This window comes from Mustela erminea, chromosome 7 (assembly GCF_009829155.1).
Source record: "Mustela erminea isolate mMusErm1 chromosome 7, mMusErm1.Pri, whole genome shotgun sequence".
Taxonomy (NCBI): Eukaryota; Metazoa; Chordata; class Mammalia; order Carnivora; family Mustelidae; genus Mustela; species Mustela erminea.
In genome coordinates, this window is record NC_045620.1 from 94204495 (window position 1) to 94232476 (window position 27982).

Consider the following 27982-nt stretch of genomic DNA (forward strand, 5'->3'; position numbering starts at 1 on the left):
TCTTGTCCCTCAATTTATCTGCAACTAGATCACCTGAGTTCCACATGGTAAGAACAGAAGAGCTGCATTTTTTCCTGTTCCAGTGGCAAGGCCAGGCCCAAAGCAGAGGCCCTGTGGTAGCTGGCTCCCCAAAGAGGACCTGTATTGACAAAAAAGGAGGACGCTGGCTCTGAGCATCTACAACAAACACAGAAAAGGAACGGCGCAGCCCAGAGATTATCTCCCTGCCTCAATTGCCTCCCTCTTTGCTTCCCCTGCACTACCTCCCCTTGGCTGCTAGATTCCTAAGGAAGCAAAATAAAATGACCCAGCATCTAAATTGCTCCTTTTCTTTGGGACCAGGCCTGACCCTGGTCCCAGGATCCTCAACAAAGAACATGCTCAACAGAGGATAGAAATCAGTTATGCTCTTTGTCCTGGGCACACATCTCATTATTTGTAAAACCAACGGGGAAAAGGAAGGAAAACCAGCTAAAGCACTTGTAAGATGTCCTTCTATAAAACTGACTTGGTTTAGGAATTGAGAAAGTTTTTTGGAAAAAAAAAAAAAGTCTTAAATTTGTATGTTAAACTAGATTCAAATTATAGCACTTCTATACATTGAGAACTAGTAGCCTAGTAGCAATGAAATGATCATAATCCAATGTCAAGGATAACTATAAGAATAAATCTGACATGGGGCTCCTGGGTGGCTCAGTGAGTTAAGCCACTGCCTTCGGCTCGGGTCATGATCCCAGGGTCCTGTGACCGAGTCCCGCATTGGGCTCTCTGCTCAGTGGGGAGCCTGCTTCTTCCTCTTTCTCTCTGCCTGCCTCTCTGCCTGCTTGTGATCTCTCTCTGTCAAATAAATAAATAAATTCTTATAAAAAAAAAAGAATAAGACTGACATAAATTGAAAATACAAACTAGGCAGTAGAGGGCATACTAGCTAGAACAGAAAGCAGAATGAATGACTTAAACATGATCAGTAGAAAAGAATAAAAAGAGTAAGAAACAGACAAATTTTTTTTTAAAGACTGTCACTGATAATTACACATAAAATAAGAATACAATAAAAGATGAAAAAGATTTCACATTACTGTGTACCAGGCTAAATTTTATATATTGGGCTAAATTATTGAATTGTAGAACTAATATTTATTTATTATTTTATTTTATTTTATTTTATTTTATTTTATTTTATTTTATTTTTTAAAGATTATTTATTTATCCATTTGACAGACAGAGATCACAAGTAGGCAGAGAGGCAGGCAGAGAGAGAGGAGGAAGCAGGCTTCCTGCTGCACAGAGAGCCCGATGCAGGGCTCGATCCCAGGTCCCTGGGATCATGACCTAAGCCAAAGGCAGAGGCCTCAACCCACTGAGCCACCCAGGTGCCCCTAGAACTAATATTTAAAGACAAGGCCCAACATATATACAATTTTGAAAGATAATTATTAGCACAAGAATTGTTTACACTGGCAAACTGTAGTTCTTTTGTATAGAGTTTTTCAAACTACAGCCCATGTGCCATATCTGGCCTACCACCTGTTTTAGTAAATAAAGTTTTATTGCAACATAGTCACATCCATTGGTTTATATGCTGTATATGGCTGCTGCAACAGAGACTTTATGGTCTGCAAAGTCAAATAATTACCATCTGGCATTTTACAGAAAATCTTTACTGATCCTTCCTACAAAATTTGCTACAAATTTTGTAGGAAGGATCAGTAAAGATAAATATTTTTAAATAAATAAATATTTTTATTTATAAATAAATAAATATTTTTATTTATAAATAAATAAAAATAATAATTCAGAAAGATTACCATACATTTATGCATCCCATAAAGGTATTATATAAAATAAATTTGGTGAAAGAATCTCTAAAATATGGGATAACGTGTAGATAACTGTGATGTTATGATGAAACCTATGTATATGCAAAATTTTGAAGAACAGGGGAAGGTAACAGAGTAATATATGCTTACTGTTGAAAGCAGTTGGGATAATGTGTGTGAAAATGCTCTGAAACCTGGAACAAGCTAAACAAATTAATTGGATTATCATTAGCCACAAGAAGACCATTAATTAGAGGAATAACTAGTTCACAGTAGACATATAATTTACTTGTTAAATCATAGAAAGGCAGTGGTTAATTTTACCTTTCCTTACTATTAATAACATGAATTTTAGTCTGGCTGTTCTGATTTTAAGCAACTGAGATCCAACCAAGCTAATCCAGTGGTTCTCAACCTAACTGCACATGAGAGTCATCTTGGAAATTTTCAAGCAAAATACCAGAGCCCTTCCCACATCCCATTCCCATTAAATCAGGACCTCCTGGTAAACTTTAAAAGCAACCCCCTCCCCCCGCCACCCAGAAGCTTTTAATATGCAGTCAGGTTCAAGAATTATGAGGAAACAAATAAGATAAAATAAAGGCAACCTATATTTAGAGCGGATATAGATTTGAGAGGTGAATTTCATGGGAAGCTAAGAACAAGACTCATGCTAGCTAAGGGATTGATGGAAACTGTAACTAAGAAAGTTTCCACAGAGTATACATGCACATAAATGTGACTCAGCCCCATTTTCCGTATCAGCTTTTCATAGCCTGCTACCAGCTGGCTTCGGTAGGTTTCTGTTCTTCTATAAATTTTTGGTCAATTGTTTAGATTTTTCAAAGTCCTCTGGAATCAATTCCTCCCTATGGTAACATTTCCCATAATATTATTTTATTTTCCTATCCCTGATTCCTTCAGTTATTTTACTAAAACTAAAAATGAAAAAATCTCAAGGAAACATAGTCTATATGAATCTGTTCATATTTCATAATAGATTGTGGGTCATAGACCAGAGGTTATAATTTACTGGGCGTTGTTTCATTGCTTTTAATCGTCTGTCCTTCGTCGGGTAACAAGTGTTTCTGGCTGATGGGGAATAAATCAAAGAATGCTAAGGGCCAGCCGACATGTATGTGAAAAGGCACTCAACATCACTAATCACCAGGGAAATGCAAATCAATGCCTCTATCATCTCAGTCCTATTAGGATGTCTATTGTTAGAAAGCCAAAAAATAACAAGTATATATATATATATATATATATATATATATATATATATATATATATATACACACACACATATACACAAGTATATGTATATACAGACACAAAGGAATATTACTCAGCCATTAAAAATAGAAATCTTGGGGTGCCTGGGTGGCTTAGTGGGTTAAGCCTCTGCTTTTGGCTCAGGTCATGATCTCAGGGTCCTGGGATCGAGCCCCACATCGGGCTCTCTGCTCAGCAAGGAACTGCTTCTCCCTCTCTCTCTGCCTGCCTCTCTGCCTACTTGTGATCTCTCTCTCTGTCAAATAAATAAGTAAAATCTTAAAAAAAAAAATAGAAATCTTGCCATTTCCAACAACATGGATGGATCTTGAGCACATTATGTTCAGTGAAAGAAGGCAGACAATAAAAAATAAATACAAATGTGATCTCACTTACATGTAGATTCTAAATAAAACAAAACAAACTCATAGATACAGAGAAGAGACTAATGGTTGCCAGAAACAGGGGGTGAGGGTAGGTGAAATGCATGAAGGGAGTCAAAATGTATGAACTTCCAGTTATAAAATAAGTAAGTTCTGGGAATTTGATATATTGCATGGTGACTACAGTTAATAATATTGTACCTTATATTTTTAAGTTGCTAGAAGAGTAAATCTTAAATGTTCTTATCACAAGAAAAATATTGTAATTATGTGTGGTGATGGGTATTAACTAAACTTACTTAAAATGATCATTTTGCAAAATATATAAATGTTGAATCGTTATGTTGTACACCTGAAACTAATATAATTTTACATCTCAGTTATATCTCAAGGGGAAAAAAAAGTGCTAAGGCCAGAGTAAGGCAAGGTAATGTCAGCTATAGCTTGTGCCCACCATGATCACATTGATGGTGAGTGAGCTTTCCTTCGGGGGAGATGAAGAGAGGCACGGCCATGACATCATCAGTAATATATGATTCTTTAGTATCCTAAGTAGCTACAATCCTTCTCTCCTCCTTTTTCCTCTCATCTGTTTTTCCTTACTCCTTTCCTGCTTCCTTCCTTCCTCAGTTAGTATTTTCTGTCCCCTACTTATATCCCTTCTTCCTCTTCCATTTATTCTTTCATTCTCTCTAACCAAAGAAACAAAAATCATCCTGCAAATATCTTTATATTTCTAATGCATTTTGAGTGGAATTAGAATGAAAACAGAAAATAACATAGAAGAAATTTTAAATAGCTAAAATATACTAGACATTAATAAAAATTAATAAACAATGTCTAACAAAACTAGTTTTTTTGTTGTTGTTGTTTGTTTGTTTGTTTTTGATTCTCCACATTAGGCATATGCCCCAATCTTGTTTAGGTAATTATTTTAAGTAGTATTCTTCTATCAATTTAATATAAGTAATATTGCACACTTAGTTTCTTTGAACTTTAAAATGTTAAGTCCTGATTTTTACTACTTGATTTTTTTTTTTTTTTCACTGAATGCCTACAATTTATTTAGGAATGAGAATTTTCTGATTCAGTTAAAATACCCATTTTCTAAGCAACTTTTGTGAATTTCCTCATTACTTAGGCCAGTCAAAAGTTGTCATTTTGAAACAAAATCCTTTTCTTCTGCCTCTAAGCTTTGTCAATCTTCTTTTTTTTTAATCTGCTAAACTTGGCAATGGTTTTCCAGATCTGCAGCTAAATTTATTCTTTTATACATGTTATTTAGCATACTTGAATCAAGAGAACTAGACTATCATCCTAAAACAATGTACTTCAAAATAAATATATTGTGTTTGTCTCAATTTTTTATTTCCTGACAAATGTCTTGGGATTTGGAAGGCCATTATAAACCAAGATAAACCATTATCTTGTCACAGTAGATAATTCCTTCTGTAGAGTTGTCTAAATATTCCCAAGTCTTTTTTCTTTACCTTTTTTTTTTTTTTTTTAACTTGGGTAGCTTTGGCAGTTAGATATTAAAATGAAATAGCAAGAAACTAAACATAATGGCTCATGTTTTGGCTTAGAATCAACACAAGCTCTGTAAGTGAGGTACCCATTCTTCTTCAATCATCCTTTGGAACACATTCCATAAGCCTGACCAGAATAATTTGTTTAAAATCAAGTCACTGGCAAGAGACTCAATAATTTTGTTTCCTTTTCAAATGAGTTACATGGGATTTCCTAAACCTGAACAACACTTGTCTTTTATGCGCATGGTCTCTACCAAGTGATTAACCCACACAGAATAGCAGTATGGCAGGCAATAATAAAGGGCAATAAATTTTTGCTCAGTGATCTGTACCAGTCCCCTTTTGGGAGAAGTGAAAGATAAAGCAAAAGATATTTTGCCCATACCTTAAAGTCACTTCATATATTAAATGCATCTTTTTATGCCTCATACAATTCTGTTATACTCCAGATCTTATCTCCAATTCTTCCCAAGAGCCCCAGACTTGTTATCTCCAATTGATTGTCATCTTGGAAAATAACACAGTCAAAATAAACCTCTTTGTTTGTTTCGTTTTGAGAGGCAGGGTAAAATAATAGTCAAGAGCAGAGGTTGGCAAGCTCTGGCCCATAGGTTCAGTAATGCCCTCTGTGTAGGACACTTGAGCTAAGAGAGTTTTTTATGGATAAATATTTGCAGTCAATTTGATGATAGGAAACATTGGAATCAGTTTGTCTGAATTACATCTTAGTTTGACTGTATGACCTAAGACTAGTCACATAACCTCTCAATATCTGAACCTCCTCACAGCATGTGTGTTTAAGGAAAAAAAGCCCATAGAGGTATATGCCTAAATGTTAATTATAAAATTTTACTAAAGACTTTTTCTTTTTTCCTCGTGAGTTTTTGCAGGGAGAGGGGGCATTTTCAAAAGTTTCTGTGGTAAAGATGCAATTTTAATAACATAAAGATGTTACTGAAATTATTAAGCAATAAATGAAGGGTTTACAGAATAAATGTCATTGGAGAAAGCGGACTAGCATCTTGAGAAAAGTGATTTAGGTAAATATGTAAGTATTACTTTAAGAAAACTAAGTTGTGTATTTTATTTGTATCAGAAATGATTCAGATCTTTTGGGGCAACCATGTATGAAAACATATGATTATAGTAGATAATTTAACAAATTTTTCAATTCATGGCAAAATACAGAAAGTCCAATATTAAGAAAAGGGAGTATCGATACATGGTATATATGCTTTTATAAATGCTAAATAGTTCTACATCTGGAGTTTGTTTGTAATTAAAATCTGGCTTCTGCCATTTAATAGCTCTTATCTTAGAAAACTACAATTTATCTAGGATTCAGTTTACTTATTTTTTTCCCAAATCAGGGAAAATAGAGTACTTTCTTCACAGAGGTGTTTTGAAGCCTAAGTAAGATAATTCCTAGAGAGATTTTAGCACAATGCCTGGCACATTAATGTTTCATTATCACTCGATAATTTATGTAAATTTATTCTATGTGTTTGTCTTTGTTTTTCAATATAAGTACAAAACAATAGCAAATCATAAGATTACATCATTGAGCAGCAAAGAATAATTTACTAGAAAATTGTAAGGATCATGTCACTTAGAGTTGAAACTATCAGCTCAAGTCCCAGTTTTGTACTTTCTTAATTAATAGCTTTGGAGACACCATTAGATTTCTTTTAATCTTAATTTCTTTAAATCTATAAAATGAGTGCACATTAGTTGTCTTTCTTACATCACAGTGTCAGAGAAGCAAATTAGATAATGCAAGATTATAAATAGTAGTAGCAATTTTAATTATGATTATACTTGGCAAATCTTAAAAGCAAGTTCATACTGCTAATGTCAGTAATCCAGATGTTAAATCCAAGGTTTTAAGGTTGCCCTCATCTGTTCTTTAATTTATTCTAGTTTATTAGAATCTGGAAAAAGTGGTCTTCAAAATCAAAACAATAAACTTGCTGAGATTATGAGAGCCAACATATTAATTACCTTTTCATTTAATATTATGCAGAAGCTTTCAGAGTGAGATCAATTCTGCTTTAGGCTGGTCTACTGCATCAGTCTGAGGGTTTATGACAAACATTCTAATCCTCCTAGGAAGAGAGTTCAGCATGGGGGCCAGATGGTCATGATTAACCCTGCTTTGTTTGCAGCATTGTTAATTCTCAGATTAGTATAAAATATTATGTTATTTTGTATGCCACACCAACTCCCAAATATGATTTTCCATTATCTACCATTCTAATAGTCTACCACACAACTCCTATCCATTACAATCTATAAAACCATGATTCATTAGTGTGAACAATCATGAGTTAATTGAGTGAGATTTTTCTTTCTTTATATATACCCAAACTAGTCACTCTGTGTTACCATCATTGCCTGATGAATAAATTGAACCTCAGTTGACTTTCAAAGTCATCTACATGGTACTTAATAGTTGATAGCTATTAAGGAGCCAATTAAACAAAATATTTTATGCAGGCTCCTTGAGAATGTGTAAAGCCCAAGTGACCTTATAAAGGAAGGTAAATCAAAACAGCTAGTGTTCCAGGATATGCCTGTGAACCTTGTATGAGGGAACAAAGAGATGAGCAGGAGTCCAATACGTTTGTGTCATTGGTCATCCTTGGCTTGAATTAACCCTTAGAGAAGACCCACTTATTCTTTCCTGCATAACATTCTGCATATTTACATGGTTGGCCATAACTCCAGTCTGGTAAATTCTGGTTTGCATTAGGCAATAACTCCAAGATCTAAACTGAATGCAAACATCAGTATTTGAGTTTATTTTACCTTCTAAACTAGATTAATCAAAAAGCCCATGGCAGGTAGAAAAGTAGATAAGAATTTCTCCATTAAAGAGCTTGAGACCTACATGGCATAATGTTGTTCTCTGCAGAACAACAGAGAACTCCAGATTTGAGGAAAGGAACTAATACTTGCAACTTGATGTAATCAATTTAGAGCTAATAATAATTTTAATCAGCATTTAAACTGATTGAGTAACCTGATCTGGTAATTATTACAAGTTTTCCAACTCAGTGAAGCCCTATCTGGAAAATCACCTGGTTCTTCTGCCTACTCAATGTGTGTAGTGATTATGCTGATACTTTAGAAACTCAAAATGGAGACGGGACTCAGATTGTAACTCAGTTATTCTCTTTTCTCTCTCTTCTCTTTGTTCCCCTTTCTCTGTCTCTCTCTCCTTCTCTCCCCAACACAGAATAGTCTTGGACCTTTCATGATGTCTTGTTGCCTCCAATCAAGTGCAGCTGGGGCAGGTGGCTTATAGATCTCCACAGCTTAATCACTCGTCAGCCCTCTGTGATGTTGGCACAAGATACAACGCTCTGCAGCACAGATGCAGGAAGGTAGAGGTGGGCCTTAATTGCCAATGTGAATTTTAGGCCTCTGACATTCTGATAATTTTTCTTCTGTGTTTAGTTCCTCTTGTCCTTTTTATGGTAGCATAACCCGCTGGTCATCACTGTGTTCACAATTTAAATCACAGTAAGATCTCCAAAGACTTGTTTTACATCTGTTGAGTTCATTCTATTTAGAGTAACCTAATGGTGCCCCTTTAGCCTTGTTTATTTGCTAACCATGGGGCCATTATATCATATGGTTCTATATTTCTACCAAATTGAATGTACAATTACCATTCTGGGAAAAACATATAAAACAAGAAAAATAGTGTCTTCTTTTTTTGGTAATTTTTTTTTAAAGATTTTATTTATTTGACACAGAGAGAGAGATCACAAGTAAGCAGAGAGGCAGGCAGAGAGAGAGAGAGGGGGAAGCAGGCTCCCCACCAAGCAGGTTGCTGATGCAGGGCTCGATCCCAGCTCATGACCTGAGCTGAAGGCAGAGGCTTAACCCACTGAGCCACCCAGGCGCCCCAGTAATTGTTTTGTCAATAGAATATCTGTGTGTATTCTTTTCCAAATTATACTTTCTTCTGAAGAAATCTTTGGGAGATGCAGCTGAACATAAAAGGGCAAATGTCATTCAAGTTCAAAACCAAATCAACTGACTTTATAGCATACCAAAGTCTAATAACATTATAAATTGTCTGTTATTTTTGGTCAAAATTAAATTGAGCAGAGTTTGGAAACACTCTATTTCAAATACTGCCCGTGATGTCAAATGCTCGTTATAATAAACTCGAAATTCTGAATTTATAACATGTTTACTCCTTCCTCTTTGTTCTCCCCAATTCAATCTACTCCATTTTATGGTTACTGGAAATCTAGCACAAGTCCTTAAAATAAAGATTATTGATGGCCTGGATTGTTTTTCTGAAGGAGAGTAAAGCTATTTGGAGGAAAAAAATGTTCAAAAGTAATAGTGAGAGGCAACATTAAGCTCTGTGTGTGTGTGTATGTGTGTGTGTGTGTGAACATTCTTACAGCATGCCTTTTAAGGAAGATTATAAGTTGTTCCTTACTTTTGTTCATGTACTCACGAAATGTGGAAAGGTAATTCACAAGAAATACATTAGGAAAACAGTTAACATATTCATTTCAAAACTGATTCAACTTGGGTCTAAATAAAATTGGGGAGACTTTAATTTTATTCAGTAAGTAACCCCACTCTAGAAAATACTGCCTAAGCCTAAGAAAGTGATAACTGCAAAATAATGTGTTGCAACAGGATGATTATGTATTATTATTTAAAACAGGCCTTCAATGGGCAACCTCATAATTGGTCCACTTGCTGCAGTATATACTGTAGAAATAAAGCATTCAGGGCTACAGAGGAAGCTAAGAAAGGGTATCTTAATAACTTAATTTAAAAGTAGATTTCAAAATTAACATTTTCTCCCTTACTGAGAGTTTCAGGCAGATTGTGACAGAAGACACAGCTATAAATCCTTTGAAAGGCACCTGCCAAATATAATTTCAGAGAGCAAAGCTATCAGCCACATTTTTCAGGCCACAGTATGTGCATACTTTAGAGAGGGACCATCTTATCTTCAAACAAAGTTACGCTTGGTCACTCCAGCCAGAAGTGTATTGTTCAGCACATTTCTCCCACAAGATGAATGGCATCTTAGATTTGCTTGATGCCTTTTCTTCATAATTCTCTAAGGAGTATATGCCCATAAAATTATCTAGCCCTTTGGGGGGAGGGGAATTATCATAGAGGAAATTTTAAATATTCTATCTGGGGTATACTTTCTTGGAACTTCCCACTGCCTTTTCATTTTGGCAGATTTAACCCATTCTTGGAGAACCTACCTAAGATGTCACCCACACTCTGAAGCTATTCAAGCACCAGTAGAAGATAGTCTATGATCTGATAAAACTTTATATTTCATGTTGATTGATGTTATGACACTCGTTGTACTTTATTGTGGTTCATTCAACACATATTAATACCTACAATAATAATTCATAATATTCATATTTTTTTAAGATTTATTTGAGAGACAGCAAGAGAGCACAGGGCGGGAGGGACAGAAGGAGAAGGAGAGAGAGAATGTCAAGCAGACTCCACACTGAGCACAGAGCCCCAAAGGGGGGGCTCGATGCCATGACCCTGAGATCATGACCTGAGCCAAAGTCAAGAGGTAGATGCTTAACCAACTGAGGCACACAGACGCCCCCCCCCCATAATATTTACATTTTGTTGAAAAACTCTGTGACCAGTATTATAGTAAGCAATTTATAAGCACTATTTCTTTTAATTCTCCTCAAAATTCTTTCAAGTGTTACTACTCTTATTTAACAGGGAATTTAGCTATTATTTACAGACTCCTAACTAGGCAGCAGAACTGCTTTTCTACACAGAGCTGTTGGAATTGGAGCCATAAAATTCCTTCCATCTTTTTGTTAATTCCCAGTGATGGAACCAGAAGTCACAGAGATAAGACACAGTCCGTGTACCCAGAGAATTCACATGATAAAAGTGGAGATTAATTACAAAAATTATATTTAAAATACAATGTACAATTAATGCATGTGCTGATTTTTGTTGATTTTTTTTATCATTGTTGGTTTTTACAATCTTCAGAATCTCATCTTTCCCATAGTTTTTTGAATGTTTTTTGAATGAGTGAATAAACACTACTATATGCTACTAAATCACATTTTGTAACAACATAGTTTGATAGAATAATATTCTGGATTACGTGAAATGAAACGGCATATAATACTGGGAAAAGCCTGAGGCTTTGATTCAGGAGAAGCAGACCAGACTCAGTAGCTAGAAGGTGGGGGTGGGGAGGGAGGGTAACACAGGAACCAAACATTTGGCTAAACCTCAGTGAATTCCTGGTCCAAAGCCAAGAGCCTCTGTTAATCTGATTCTCTTTCCATTTGATAACAGAATGGAATTTATTCCCAACTCACCTATCAACCATTTGCATGGTTGACATAAACCCTGAGCCTCTATTTTATATTAGTAAAAAGAAAAATGATGCCAGCCTTATGTAATTCATATAAATTAAAGCACAAGTATTAGATAATAACTATAGCTCCAGGCACAAAGATGGTGCTTAATAAAGGTTTATTTATGTGAAATGAGAGCTAATAGATGCTTCCTATATAGTCTGACAATCTCCATAAAGTAAATCACAGGTGGTATAAGAGGATAAAGCTTTTCAAAGCCAGAGAAAAAGGGTGTCGTGAAGCTTTCTCTCCTGGATTCCACAATGCAAAGAGTAAAAACATGCATTAGTGAAAGGCAGAAGAGCATCCTGGTTAAGAGCTCAGATGCTGAGTTAAATTGCTTTTTTCAAACCCTGACTCTATCAATTACTGTTTTGTAACCTTCAATATGTTACTTAAATTTTTATGTCTCAGTTCCTCCATCTATAAAAGCGGGTTAATAGTGGAGTACTGGACCTGCCAGGTCTATTGTATTAAATGGATAAAACAAGGCAAGGGCTCAGGACAGCACTGGCATGTAGTAAACACCTTAAATACAGGAAACTAATGGGCATCATCTTTGTGGGGACAGCCACCTATAGCCATAGATTCATGCTCTGGAGTTCAAATTCTTTCACATGATTCATAGTAAAGTTCAAGCTGTGACAAGAGTCATTAAGGCACAAAGGAAGTATATTAATGGACGGGAATAAGGAGCTTAATGTGAAAGCGTGGCAGTTACCCTTTATTGGAGCATCTACTGTGATTAAATACTAACATGAAAAAAATTGGAAGGCTTCCCTTGTCATGAAGGCACTTGATATGCAGACAAACACATAAGTAAATAGAAAAGGAATGTACAAAATCCTAAAACACGAAACCACTGAAGACTGGCACTTTATAAAAAAAAAGAATTAAAGAAGATGTGATATGTAGGTTGCAAATTGAGGAATTCCTAAGAGTTTACTCAAACAAGGATGACTTGTAACACTGTGCATTTATATTATGTCCATTACAAATGCCTGGCTCACAGGTGAGTGGAGGCTGAATTTCTAGCCCATGATCTGATTTAATCACAAACCTATGAGCCTTGCCTGCATTCTCCGGACAAGAGCGCCAAATTCCAAATTTACTGAAAGGCAATATATTGGGTGATAGTGGGTGGATTGCTGAAATTGCTGGGTAATCCGATAACTATGTTCAACATTTTTAGGAGCTGCCAAAACGTTTCTCACAGTGGCTGTGAGGTTTCCAATTTCCCCACATCACCACATAGTCAACACCTAAAATTTCCCATTTTTTTATTATAGCCATCATAGCGGGTGTGAAGTCATGTTCCTTTGTGGTTTTAATTTGCATTTCTCTAATAATGATGTTGAAGCATCTTTTCACGTGTTTTTTGGTCACGTGTAAGTCTTCTTTGGAAGTCTATTTGACTCCTTTGCCCAGTTTTCATTTGGGTTGTCTTTTTTTTTTTAAATCATTGTATTATAATAGTTTTGATACATTCTGGATTATATGGATCAAATATATGATTCCTTTATAATTGCAATTTGGTATTAATAGGACTGGAGACATTCCCATTCTGGGCGTTTTTCACTGCCTATTGCAACACAATACTGAGAAATAAGCAAAGTGAATGTCTGTCAGGAGATGATCTGAATTTAACATCATTTTTTCCCCTAATTCTTATTAATAAGATAAGAGGAAGAAAATAATAGAGAATCTCTCTCACAGAGCTTAAAAAAAAAAAAATTCCTGAAAATGAGAGGAACTTCTAAAAGATAAAATGCAGGTAAGAAAGGATGGAAGGTGGGAAGAACTGAAGGCCTCACTGTTGAGTGAGCAAAGAAAAAGATACTCAGTTAGCAAAAAGTACCCCTTGATAATAAGCCAACAACTTCTGATTAGGATCAATGGCACCAACAAAAAAAGAAGGGCTTCAATAAGGGGTGAGGGGGAAGTAGGGTGAGAAATTATGTACTTATACAACTAAATTTTTTTTTTGTTTGTTTCTTTTTGTTTTGTTTTGACTTTTTTTTTTTTTTTTTTTTTTTTTTTTGCAGAGAGAGAGCGAGCGTGAGAGAGCACTAGTGGTGGGGTGGGGCAGGGCAGGGAGGATGTGTGGGGCGGGCAGAGGGAGAGAGCGAATCCTAAGTAGACACTCAGGGCAGAGACCCAACATGGGGTTCGATCTCCTAACCCTGAGATCAAGACCTGAGCTGAAATCAAGAGTCAGGCACTTAACCAACTGAGCCACCCAGATGCCACATGATACAACTAACTAAAGTTTTAAAGCATCTCTTAAAGATCAGATGAAATACTGTAGGAAAAAAAAAAATTGTCTATGAATTAGAAGACTGTTCATTGCTGATATATGGAAGAACAATTGATTTTTTGGATCTTGATCTTATATTCCACAAACTTGCTGAATTCACTCTTTATTTATTTATTTTACCTTGGGGGTGTGTGTGTGTATTCTTTGGGGGTTTCTATATATAAGATTATTTTATCTGTGAATAGAGATAGTTTTATTTCTTCCACTCCAAATTGGATCCCTTTTATTTTATTTTCTTTCCTGATTTCCTTGATGAGAACCTCCAGTACAAATTATGAAGAGGAAAACAGACATCCTTATTTTTTTCCTGATCTCAGGGGAAAAGCATCCAGTCTTTCACCATTAAGTATGATACTAGCCGTGGTTTTCTTTTTTCTTTTCTTTTCTTTTCTTTTTTTTTTTTTTTGTGTGTGTATAAGTATTTTATCAGGTTGTTGGATGTTCATGAATAAAACTTGAGTAGAGCGAGTATTGGATTTTGTCAGTTTTCCCACATCTATTATAATGATCATGATTTTTGTCCTTTAAGCTATTGACATCGTATATTACATTGATTAAATTTTAATTTGTTGAATAAACCTCACAATCTTGGATAAATCACACTTGATCATACTATATGATTTTTTTTAGATATTGCTGGATTTGGTTTGCTCATATTTTATTGGTGACTTTTGCATCCAAGAGATATTTGTGAGTTGTTTTTTGTTTGCATGTTTATGTCTTTGGCTTTGGTAATATCAGCCTCGTAGAGTGAGTTAGAAAGTATTCTTTCTTTGATTTTTTTGGAAGAGTTTGAGAAGTATTGGTATTAATTCTTCTTTAAACATTTGGTAGAATTCATTGGTTAAACCATTTTGTTCTGGGCTTTTCATTTTGGGAAGTCTGATTTCAAACTCAATCTCTTTACTTGTTATAAGTCTTCTCAGATTTTCTATTACTTCATGGGAGTGTTTTGGTACTTTGTATCTTTAAAGAGATTTCTCTGTTTCACTAGGTTGCCTAAGTTGTTGATGTTTAAGTATTCATATATTCTTTGTAATCAGTTTTATTTCTCTAAGCATGGTAATTTTATCTTCTATTCTATGCCTGATTTTCGTAATTTGAGTCTTCTCTCTCTCTCTTTTTTTGTCAATCTAGCTAAAGATTTGTGAATTTGGTTGATCTTAAAGAACCAACTATTAGTTTTGTTGATTTCACTATTATCTATTATTATATTATCATTCATTTTGTTTTTTTTTTTTTGCTCTAATCTTTATTAGTTCTTTTCTACTATTTTCTTTGAGTTTTACTTAGTATCGCTTCTCTAATTTCTTAAAATTAGGGAAAATTAGGTTATTGATTTGAGATCTTTTTTAATGTAGGAATTTATAACTGTACATTTCCTTCTGAACACTGCCTTTGCTATGTAATTTCTATTTTTTTCATTTTCATTCATTTCAAAGTATTTTCCAAATTTTTTAAAGATTTTATTTATTTATTTGACAGGCAGAGAAGCAGGCAGAGAGAGAGGAGGAAGCAGGCTCCCTGCTGAGCAGAGAGCCTGATGTGGGGCTGGATCCCAGGACTCTGGGATTATGACCTGAGCCAAAGGCAGAGGCTTTAACTCACTGAGCCACCCAGGTGCCCCAGTATTTTCCAATTTTATTTGCAATTTCTTTTTTGATCATTGAATCAACAGTTTGCATGACTTTCCCAAATTTCTTTATTGTTTATCTCTGATTTCATTCCTTTGTGGTACCAGAACGTACTTTGTATGGTTTCAGTCTTTGAGACTTGTATTTTTGGTGTACTGTATTATCTATCTTAGAATGTCCATGTCAAGAATATGTATTCTGCTGTTGTTGGGCAAAGTGTTCTATATGTGTATTTTAGGTCTTTTTGGTTTATAGTTTTCTATTTTCTTGTTGATCTCCTATCTAGATATTCTCTTTATTGTTGAGAATGGTCTAGTGAAGACTTCAACCATTATTGTTCATTTTTCACTTCAATTTGTTAGTTTTTGCCTTGGGCATTTTGAGGGATCTATGGCTAGGAGAACATGGATTTATAGCAGCTATATCTTTTTGATATAACAGTTTGTTGTTGTTACTGCTTGTTGAAGTTGTTGTTAATTTAGTGACCTTTCTGCATTAATTCTGTAAAGTCTATTTTTGTTTTGTCAGAAGTGGCCACTATTGTTTCTGAATGTGTTGTTGGCTAGTCAGTAGGCAGATTTTCTTAAATACCTACAACCAACAAACTTCCCAGTCTTTGCCAATGGTCTCTGTGTGCTTGTTAAGGTTTGCCTTTAATACTCAGCCAGCTGGTTCACTATTCTGGGTCAGCCCTTCATTTCCTGGTTGTGCAAAGCCTCAGAGTCAATGGGCATTGTGACCTTAGGGTTTTCTTAAATCTTTCCTGAGCATGTTCACAGTCCTATACATATGGATGGTTTCTAGATTTCCAGGAATACGTAATAGTTTTTCAAAGCTTTTTGGTTATTCTCTGCATTGTCCCAAGGATATGCTAGGCAGATACAAAGTTTAAAATAATTGCCTGTAAAAGTTTTTGGACACACCCCTTGGGAAAACCTTTTAGTCTTGGCAAGCTGGGATGAGGTTATATAAAGACAATCTTTCTGAGTAGAGACTCCTAGATAACCACCAGACAGATCAGATAACAATTCCTAGGGAATGAGACTGTGAAATAACTAGTGTTCTTTTCTGTTCCCTCCAGTTCCTGGAACCCATGCTGTTCTATTTTTATCAAGACTCCTGCTGAGCTTGAGAATGGGGGATAAGACTAGGGCGAGATAAAATATTACAAAATTCACTGCAGTTATTAACAGTTTGCCATTTTTTTTTCTTGAATAAATGCTCCATGAGTTGTTGCAAGGCTTTGGTTAATTTCAAGAGTCTTAAAAACATTCCTTTGAAAAAATATTGTTTTGACTAATTTTTGAATTGAGTTTTTTTAATTATTATTATTTAATTTTATTTATTCATTTGAGAAAGAGTGAGAAAGACTCAAGGTTGGGGGGGGTGGGCAGAGGGACAAGCAGACTTCGCACTGAGCAGGGCACCGGACAGGGGCTTGATCCCAGGGCCCTGAGATCGTGACCTGAGCCAAAGGTAAACTTTTTCTCTACTGAGCCACTCAGGCACCCCTGCACTGAGTTTTTGAGTTGATTTTATAAAGGGACAAATTTTCAGAAGTACTTACCCTGCCATTTTCACTGATATCACTCTATACAAAATATTATTTTTATCTATTTATCTATTTATTTATTTTTATTTGACAGAGAGAGAGCTTAAGCAGGGGGAACAGCAGGAAGAGGAAGAGGGAGAAGCAGACCACCTGCTGAGCAAGGAGCCTGATACAGGGCTCCATCCCAAGACTCTGAGATCTTGACCTGAGCTAAAGGCAGAGGCTTACCTTAACTGACTGAGCCACCCAGGCACTCCTAGAATATTTTAAAGATAAAATGCAAATGACCAAACTACATATTAAAGATATTCAATCTTTCTACTATGCAAAAAAGCAAATTAAAATAATACTATTAATTATCACTAAAATTTTGTTTTTCATTTATTCATTTTACTGTTTTTACTGTTTTTAAAAAGTTATATAACTATATCTTTAAGAATATTAATAAAAATAAAACTTTTAAAGAATGGTTTTAATATGCAATGATTATATTTCTTCCGAATCTAGTAGGGTTTTTTTTTAAAGATTTTTATTTATTTGACAAAGAGAGACTGTGAGAGAGGGAACACAAGCAGGGGGAGTGGAAGCGGGAGAAGCAGGCTTCCCACTAAGCAGGGAGCCTGATGTGGGGCTCCATCTCAGGACCCTGGAATCATGACCTGAGCTGAAGGTGGACACTTAACTAAGCCACCCAGGCGCCCCAGAATCTAGTAGCTTTAATGCAATCCAGAACTTAAGGATTACTTTCTTTGCATGCTTATATCTATGACTCCTACAGCAGTAGGAAAAGAGAAGCAGAGATTTATTCCTACACTATGAATTAGGCCTTAATAGGACTTTGCTTAAAAATCTCAACTTCTAACCATATAAAAGTTGTAAACAGGTAAAACAAATCTGGGATGCAGTCCCCCATCAGGCCTCCGCAGGGAGCCTGCTTCTCCCTCTGCCTCTCTCTCTGTCTCTCATCAATCGGCAAATAAAATCTTAAAAAAAGAATTTCTCCCCATTCATGAGATTAGAATTCAAGCATACCATATAGTATTCGTTGCTGATAAAGAAAAACCTTCAAATGGGTTCCCAAATCTAGCATTTGTAAAAGAAAGTGGAAGACACTGGTGTCTACACTTTGTGTATGTACCATTGATACTATATCCCCAGCAGGATTAGGTTGGTTGGTGATTCAGAGTATGAGAACTGATAGGCATTTGAAATTTTAACTTGGTAGGACTCCCTCATTCTAGTTCATGTCACCGACCTATGCGACTGCTTTTCTACTCTCACTAACCCCTCAAAAATTGTCACTTCATTTTGCCTTCTCTGGAAAACTCAGAGTTGTAAAAACGTTTAATTTAAAGAATCAAACCTTTCTATTCCATGCCATGGGTTTAAAAACATCAGACTGGGACCTAATGGCTCCTGTCAACAGAAAGACAATAGAAAAAATCAAATCAACTAATTACAACTAATTAAAATCAACTAATTACAACTAATTAAAATCAACTAATTACAATACTATATTTTTAAAATATAGGTTAATCTCCTCCCACTGAGTGGACTTTAGCCAAACACCCAGCTGACTCATGTTGCCATAGTTATAAACCAATTATTCAGCAAGTTTTGTTTTTTTAATCATAATTGAGGCATTATTTCCCTGAAAACAACTGATGACCTAAACACACGAATATATTTGATTTCATAATAGATGAATCCAAAGATTTGGAACATATGATTTTTTTAAATATTTTATTTATTTATTTGACAGAGATCACAAGTAGGCAGAGAGGCAGGCAGAGAGAGAGGAGAAAGCAGGCTCCCCACTGCACAGAGAGCCGGATGCAGGGCTCGATCCCAGGGTCCTGAGACCATGACCTGAGCCTAAGGCAGAGGCTTTAACCCACTGAGCCACCCAGGTGCCCCCTGAGGCATATGATTTTTAAGATTAAAAAAATCCCATGTGGTTTACCAAAGACTGCTTTACCAACCCCTTCCACAGTCTCCAAAGTTTATATATGATTTTCTCAGTCATCCAGCTACTTGTGTTTGTCAGATCATAATAGACGATTTTGGAAGATAATGGTTTGTTAGGATAGAACTACTATGGGTCTGCACTAAAGATTCTAGAGGAAGGCAAAGAAAATGGATCACAAATATCCTGGATTATATTTCATCATATAACCATTTTTTTTTATCATGAATAAATGTAGAACTTAAATATAAATTTAGTATGTAAAGTATAATAAGTATTATTTATTTATTTATTACTGAAAAGTTTTATAACACAGAAAAGCATAAAGAAACAGGCATATTATCCTTAAGCATATAGGTCCTTGCTTCCTGCAGTGTGGTATGCAGAATAGCAGCATCAGCATCTTCTGGGAAATTGTTAGGCATGCATATCAGTCTACATCCCAAAGCAGCAAGAATGCAAATCTGTTTTTAAACAAGATCCCCAGGTGATTCATGTGCACATTATAGTTTGCAAAACACAGACTTATAAGCAACTACTACTGAAATTTTGGTGGGTTTTTCAAGTGGTCTTCGCCACCAATATATTATAGTTTATGTATTCATAAAATTTTATGATATTATTATAAATATTTCTTTGTCCATTAATAATCAGTTATGTTTTAATTTTATTAGTAACTATAACGTAGTTACTGCAAAAAAAAAATTTAGTAAAATAAGCCATACATTGAAAACTACCCAACTCTTAATCAGCTAGTATAAAATTTTGGTGCATAGTCTTCTAGTCATATAGTTTTATTAATACACTATTATATAGAATACATAGAACATAAAATTATATAGAATGTGAAATTGTGTGACATGGGCATTTTAATGGCACTTCTCTTGCCCTTATGTACTTCATTTCTATGCTATAGTACATTCTATGTTGGAGGCCATGGCACGGTTGGAGTTGAGGACCAAACCAGGCCCTGACTTGTATCTCCTTTAAAGTCCGGACACCTTGATAAGGAGTCAAGGACAAGAAAGTTTGAGTAACACTGAGAAAGGGTCTGTGCTATGTATCGTGCGCTCACCTATGTGACTTCCCACACACTCTCCCTACAGAGGGGAACAATGTGGTCAGGGTCATGAATTCTTAGTTGGTCCTTGTTGTTCCTGTACCTCCCATAACCTACTCCCTGGTTGATTGTCTTGCTAATGGCATTAGCTGAGACTACCTGGCATCATGAGGTTTGCTTATAGTTAATGTAAACTTGTTATAGAAACTTGCGGTCATCTGACTAGGTACTGATGTATTAGCATTTCTTATTTTTTCCTGGAGATAGAATCCTAGTATATGAGTATCAGTCTTTTTATACTAAAAAGTATCCATTATTGATTTTTAGTTTTGATTTCCTTTCCTCATGGATCTTCAAATCCATTGTAAAGGGATAGTATGAAGGAATAAATGTGTATTATTGTGGGAAAATACTGATTCTAGTTTCATGTTGTAAAGGAAAATTCTGATTTTTTTGTATATCTGATTTTTTGGTATATCACTTATCTTTTTCTGCCTATATTTATATATTTTTTCTTTTTAAAATAACTAAAAATTAGCCATGTCTAAATATGTGACCTTCAGCAAAGATTTTTTTCTAGAAATCTCATGAACCATTTTCATTTGTATAATTTTGTCTTTTTTTCAGCTGGGAGCATTTTATTCAATATAGACGATCTTACTGCTCATGTTTGTGAGAAATATGTTCTTAACTAGCTCTACATTATTTTTCTTATGGATATTTCACCATGTGTACCATTAGTACTTTTCTTCCAATATGAAAACCTCTAAAAAACCTTTGCCATTCATATCAATAGTTCAATACTGTGCCTAGTTTATCTTATTACCTTCAATTCAATTTTTTAAAAGATTTTGTTTATTTATTTGAAAGAGAGAGAGATAAGAATGCACAAGCAGGGGGGAGCAGCAGAAGGAGAGGGAGAAGCAGGCTCCCTGCTGAGCAGGGAGCCTAATGTGGGGCTCTATCTCAGGTTCCTGGGATCATGACCTGAGCCTGAGGTAGATGCTTAACTGACTGAGCCACCCAGGCATCGAAAATTACACTTTCGATGTAATTTTAAATGTTCTTTTTTTTTCAGTGTTAAATGTTCTAATGCATATTTTGTTTCCCCAGATTCATCTTTATCTGATTCTCCTTTTATTTTGTCTTGTTGTCTTATCATTTCAACATTTATATTGTATTCAAACATAGATGATCCATTTCTAACCAACCTTTGTTAACATTGTTGGTGTGTGATTTGCTTTTGTTCATACAATCTGTGTCCTTGGGCCTGGTTCAAATTTGCAGCTGGGAAATGTATTTTTGTCCAAAGTCCCTTGAATACTTCCCACTGTTGAAATTGACTTTATCATGTGGGAATTAGCAGTAGTAAAACGGCATGCTCTCTTTCCCTACTGCTTGGAATTACAGAAACTCAAGGCTAAATATTCTTCATTCCTGGATTTTTTATCTTTGTTTTTAAGCCTATAGTACTTCATTTCTGGTGATTAAATTTCCAAATTGCACTTACCTCACTTTGTACTACCCAGTTGATATCTATCTACATATCTGCTTACCTACCTATCCATCCATCTGTCCATCCATCCACGCATCCATCCTGGATGGACAGATTTTATAGCTGTGGATTATATCATCAACTGGAAGCAGAAGTTCTGATTTGGAACAGCAGGAAGGAGGTCTGTCATAAAAAATTAGCCCTAAACATTAGAATGACAGCAGGTCAATTGTTACAGATACAGACTTTCTAATCTAAGAGGTGGAAAAGCTGAGGATAGATTTTCCTATAATTCCCAGTTGGCACTGCAAAAGTGAGCCAGGCATTTGAGTTAATCAAATAAGTTCCATCAAGTTATGGTTTAAAGCAAAACCAAATACACCAGCAGAAGATTGACTTCAGTTTGGCTTTTTTTCAAAACCTAATGAGATTTTGCTGTTTTCTACATTTTAGTATTTCAGTGAAAGTATGGGTGATGACATATCTAGACTGCTAGTTAGTTGTTGGTTTAAAGCGGAAACTATCGAAACCAAATCAACATTCTTTCATCAAAATTAAAGATTTATTTTATTGTATTGTATTGCGGTTAGAGATGCTTTCCTACAGAGTAGAGAATAAGTGAAATGCCCCTGCCAATACATGGTAAATCTGAAGTTGAAACAAACTAACATAAAGTATAGTTAGCATATCCTTCCAAAACTTTTCCAGAGACTGAGTTTTGAAAGTATAGTGTTTGATGGAAAAGTTAGGCTTAATCAAAATAAGCTAGATTCTCTGTCAGTTAACTAGTCTTGATAAGGAAATCAGCTTTTGAATTTTTAAAAATTTCTTCAGATTAAATACGGCCTGGGGCTTATATTTAGTTTTTATTTCACAAAAATTCATGACATATTTCACAGTGACTAAGAGGATATGGCTAAGGGGGAAAGAACACAAAATATTACATGATACCATTATAAATTTGTCATAGAAATGCTTTGTATATTGTTCTCTCATACATGCAAACAGGGTTCAAACGTGGTAAGAGTCACAATTTAAAACTAATTTACAACTTCGTTTTAAATGAAGTGGGATGAGAAGTGAAGGTGGTTTCTCAGAGGGTCATTCTCAAATCGGATGCAGATTCCTTTCCAAGAACTGTTCCCATGTATTTCAGAACTTTTTTTCTAGCACTCTGTTGATCAGTGAGGCTTCTGACATTTACATAAAGCAAAAAGGCATTTTCATTCTCTCAGAGCCATTCCTCAAAGAGAAAGATGCTGCAGCAAGGGGAAACATTAATTAGAAGTACATCTAACATAAATGGCTTGTCACTGAGTTATAATACTTAGCAGAACTCACACTGTCCTTGGAAGATAGAAAAATTCCTTCAGTGCTTGGGTTTAATTTGAGAAGTTAACTACTCTAATTTGTAATGATACATATTATGCACAAACTGCAATGTATTTATAGATTTTAAATACTTTAAAGAATATTTCATCAAATGAATCCCTAATGGAATGCAATTTAATTCACAAGTTGAAAAATGGGGTAACGGTTTCAGCCCCCGTCACTCTCCTAATGCTTGAAGTATAGCTGGAGAATAAAACAAGCAGTGCATAAAGAACAGATATTAGTAACAACTGTCATCATAATGAGAAGGATACACTGTAGAGTTTTTGCTTATTTATAACAAATGAGCATGAATATTTTGTTGTTGTTGTTTCTTGAGGGAATAGTATTAATTCTTTTTGCTACGTTGAAATGAAGCATGGGTAATGTCATTGAATGTGTGTCTAAACGACCTTAAAATATTACATTAGAGAAATGATAGGATAAAAAATCACGCAAATGAACGTAATGTTTATATTCTCCATGTTTGCTAGTTTTAAGTTGTATGATTTTGAGATAACTCTTCCATTGTCTAAATTATTCATGAATGGCCACTTTATCTGTAAAAGGAGGCTTCAAGAAAATAGACTGTGTATTCTTATTACTAGATCTATGCCAGATTTGAAAGTACCAAAATTTCCGTCAGTTTATCCCTTGACTCAAGAAACAGTTTTTTTCTCTCCTCTCGATGAGGAGAGAAATAAACAATAATGAGGTTGAGCAACAATGAAATGCGGCAACTCTAAGAGAGGCTCTACTACTATTGCAATCACTTAGATTATCTGTTGACTAGTACCTAGATAGTCTAAAAAGCATAATGCATTTTCCTGTGCATTAGTATGTATATCAAATGTATTACAGTATGAAAAAAAATTTATAGACATAGAAAGGAGAAATATATATGGATTTATGTGCATAATATAAGGACTTCTTTTCAAACATGTAGGAAGTCACCTTATCATGCTTTTTTTTTTTAAGATTTTATTTATTTATTTGACAGAGAGAGAGAGAGAGAGAGAGCACAAGTAGGCAGAGAGGCAGGCAGACAGAGGAACTGGGGGCAGGTGAAGCAGGCTCCCCACTGAGCAGAGAGCTCAATGTGGGGCTTGATCCCAGGACCCTGAGATCATGACCTGAGCCAAAGGCAGAGGCTTAACCCATTGAGCCACCCAGGTGCCCCTCCTTATCACACTTTTAACAGAAGTGTCAATAAATTGTGTGGCAGATTCCACTGTGACTTAAATCCATATACTTCTTATTTTTGAAGATTTATTTATTTATTTTAGAGAGAGAGAGAGAGAGTGCAAGCAGGAGGGACAATGGGAGGGAGAGGGAATCTTAAGCAGACTCTGCACTGAGTGCAGAGCCCAAAGCTGGGCTGGATCTCAAGACCCTGAAAACATGATCTGACCTGAGAACAGGAGTCAGATGCTCAACCAACTGTGCCACCCAGTGCCCCCATATACTTCTTAAATAACTATAATCAAACTGAAAATGTGAGATGAGGAAAGGTGGCCGGTACTAGCTTATTTCCAGGATAGGAACATGATAAGTCTTACTACCACATCCTAAGAGATACCAGAGGTGAAACATGTCAGAGATGTTTTCCAGTTCTTCCAGGAAGCATGGGATTAGGTCAGAAACCTTGGAAAATTCTGATATGACATGAGACATAGATACTAGATTATTTCTAACTCTCCAGAACTGTGTGCTAGAGTGGAAAACCCAGACTACAAAAGATACTTCTCACTTGTATGCCCTAGGCACAGCCCATCATCTTGGAATATATTGAGACCGCTCCAGTGTACAAGATCCAGAAAGACTACTAATAGTATAAACATGGCTTCTGTGAGATTATAAAGATGTGATGAGTGATTAGTCTAATAAAAGTCCAGAGTATGTTTCTGAGGAATAAAAAACAAGTTTCTTTGTGTGTTTTTATATATGTAGAATGTACTCAGTAGCCTCTAAAAACAATACATTGACCAAGATCAAAAGACTTTACATTTTGATTAATGAGAAGGTTACATGGAGCACGTTTGTAGTACTTAGTATATGTCAAATAATTAATCTTCACAGCCCTTTGTAACAAAGGAAGCACTGAATTTTTAAGTGAAGACAGAGAGACACAAATAAGTAAAATGATTTGCTTCTTTCCTTTTTTGTCAGGAGGCTTTCTAATCCCATTTTCCCAATCCTTATAGTTCTTGAACTACAGGTTTCACTTCCTTTTTGAAATAGTTGAGCTAATCTTTTGACTGTCTAAAAGCAAGATTTTTCTTTGGGATTTTACATGTTCACCTTTTGTTATAAGGCAGTGAGAAACCCTGAGATTAACAGTTTTTGTTGTTGCTGTATGTACCTAAGAACCATCTGAGATTTCTTCAAGAATTTTTCATCTAGTATCTGCTGCAAACTGATCAAACAGGAACTGGCAAGTTGAATTATTTCTAAGTGTTAGCTTCTTTTGTCATTATTTTCTTTTCATATCCAGGTGTTTTTAAAATAAGAGCAAGGAAAAAGACTTTTCTTATGAAAGAATATGTGTGTTTTTATATGATATGTGTAAGTTATACATATGTTATGCATATATTCTTACATATATTGTGGAAATAAATAAAGGAAGCCTCACTCAAAATGGAATTGGGAAGCCCTGAATGAGGAACACTCTTACAGGACCACTAACAGTAAGAAGCGTACTTGGCATTCCCCAACAGGAAAAGAAGCTTTATTTAACTTAGTCCAGTAGGAGGGAAGGATTTCTCCTTGCCTAGCAACAGCCCAGCCAGTGAGAAGCTGCCATCAACCTTGTAATCAACAGAAACAGCCCCTCTCAGCTTCCTCTTTCCCGTATAAAAGCAAGACCCTCTCCTCTGCTCTCTGAACTTGCCTATGGTTCATCGTAGTTTGCAATCCTAAACTGCAATTCATCTGCTATTCCAGAATGAGTCCATTTTGCTGGTAAAATAGCTGGCTCTTTTTTTAAGGTTATCTATCTATCTATCATCTACCTATCCATCTACATCATCTGTATCTCCCAGTGCAGTGCTCTGTGGCCCTGCAAATGTCAAATGACAGAGGAACTAGTAACAAATCAGAACAGTATAACAAGTTGCCTGAGCTGGCCATGTTCATCATTTATAGTAAACTATTTTTTCTAATCAATATTTTATTAACTTAGCAAGTCAGAAAGTCTTTCATATGGATAAGCTGTCATGATATATGGTAAAACAATTGCCATTAATTTAGAGAGCTCCTTATCTACAGGGACTTTGGGGAAAAATCTGATGATCTGGTATCCATACAGTCCAGTGGTGAACCTTGTACAACAAGCTAAAAGGCTAGGAAAACATGTACAGACTTCTGCTAAAGTTGCCTCTAAAGAGAGAAATAAAATTTTAACTGCTTTGTTCACGTATGATTGACATTCAAAAAGCTGTAGATATTTAATATAGACAACTTGCTGTGTTTAGAGATAAGTATCTACCTGTGAAACCAATATCACTGTCAGTGCTATAAACTTACCCAATACCTGTAAAAGTCCCCACCCCCTTCCTTTTTTCCTTTTGTGGTAAGAGTACTCAATATGAGATTTATATTCTTGGCAATTTTTAAGTATACAATATAGTATTAGTGATTATGGGCTTTATGTTATACAGTAGATTTCCAAAATTTATTTATTTTATGTAACTGAAACTTTGTACCCTTTGACCAGCACCTCCTCAATTCCCCCTCACCCAAGCCCCTTACAAACACCTTTCTTTCTCTGTTTTTATGTGCTTGACTTTTTAGATTCCACATATAAGTGAAACCATGCAGTATTTGTCTCTGTGTCTGCCTTATTTCACTTAGCATAATGTCCTCCAGTTCCATCCATGTCATTGTGGATAGCAGAATTTCTTTCTTAAGGCTGAAGAATACTCCTGTTTTCCAATAAAATGCATTTTCCTTACCCATTCATCTGGAGATGGACAGTTAGATTGCTTCTGTATCTTGGCTACTATAAATAATGTCTCAATGCAAAAGGGAGTGTAGATATCTCTTGGAAATCCAGATTTTAATTGCTTTGGGTATATAACCAGAAGAGGGGTTGCTGGCTCAAATGGTAATTCTCTCTTTAATTTTTTTTAAACAAACTTTATGTTATTTTCGATAGATGCTTCTCCATTTTACATTCCCACCAATATCCTCACCAATCCTTGGTGTCCAGGGAAATGCTTTATAATATGTTATAAATACAGAAAAAAAAAAAAATCAACGAAAGGAAAACCATCTTTTCTGTCAGTAATGGATTTGAACTTTACAAATACCAGACATTTCAAGTTTTTTTTTTTTTTTTTTTTTTTTTATGGAGTTAAAGCTAGGGGCTGGGCTCTTAAATGCCATGACCATCTTATACAGGGATAGGCAAACTATGGGCTGCAGGCTCAGTAGGGCTCAATATCTGTTTTGGTAAACATAGTTTTATTGGAGCACAGCTTTGCTTATTGGTTTACACATTGTTTGTGTCTGCTTTCTCCATACAACTGCAGAATTGAGTGGTTGGGGCACAGACTATATGACCTGCAAGCTTCAAATACTTTCAATAGTTATTTTTACAGAAAAAAGAATTCTGATTCCGGCCCAGGGATCAGGCTCACAAAATTCAAAATGTGGGAGATCAATGGGAACCAGAGACAAGGGAACAAACCAGACCATCAGGTTCTAGGTGTCAGAGGTGAAGTCTTTTTATAATAGCTACTTGTGACCATCCAAGAATTACTGGACCCTAAAAAGGGAATAAGCCATTAATGGTGTTATCACTAGTCTTTACTCAATGGTGCTATCAATAGAGATGTTAAAAAGATTTAAGTTCTCTAGTTAGCATTCTATAAAAGACCACCCCTAAAAGCCCTCAGTGGCAACACTTTCCGGACCCCTCTCACTTCTGAGAGCTTTTTCGTATCCTTACTTAATAAACTTCTGTTGCTTTACTCACTCACCTTTGTCCGTGAGATTCATTCTTCAACTCTGTGAGATAAGAACCTAGCTCTCTTGCATCATTTTTGTCCCTTGAAGCTTAATTATAAACTAAACATTAGGAAAGTACGGATTTATGGAGTGCTAGGATAATGATGGTTTCAATTTCTATCTTTCACTTTCTTTTTTCTAGTTTTCTGCATGTTCCAAA

The 27982-nt window shown here is 35.5% G+C and overlaps 1 protein-coding gene and 1 long non-coding RNA gene across 4 annotated transcripts in view; both read right to left on the minus strand.

Annotated features, from left to right (window-relative positions):
* Positions 1-27982, minus strand: part of LRRTM4 (leucine rich repeat transmembrane neuronal 4) — a 700608-nt gene that overhangs the window by 289875 nt on the left and 382751 nt on the right. The gene's annotated exons all lie outside the window — the stretch shown is intronic.
* Positions 12-27965, minus strand: LOC116595822. The gene is made up of 3 exons (XR_004287877.1): positions 27795-27965; positions 18284-18336; positions 12-139 (listed from the first exon to the last, which is right to left on the minus strand). It is a non-coding gene; the product is annotated as an uncharacterized LOC116595822 (long non-coding RNA).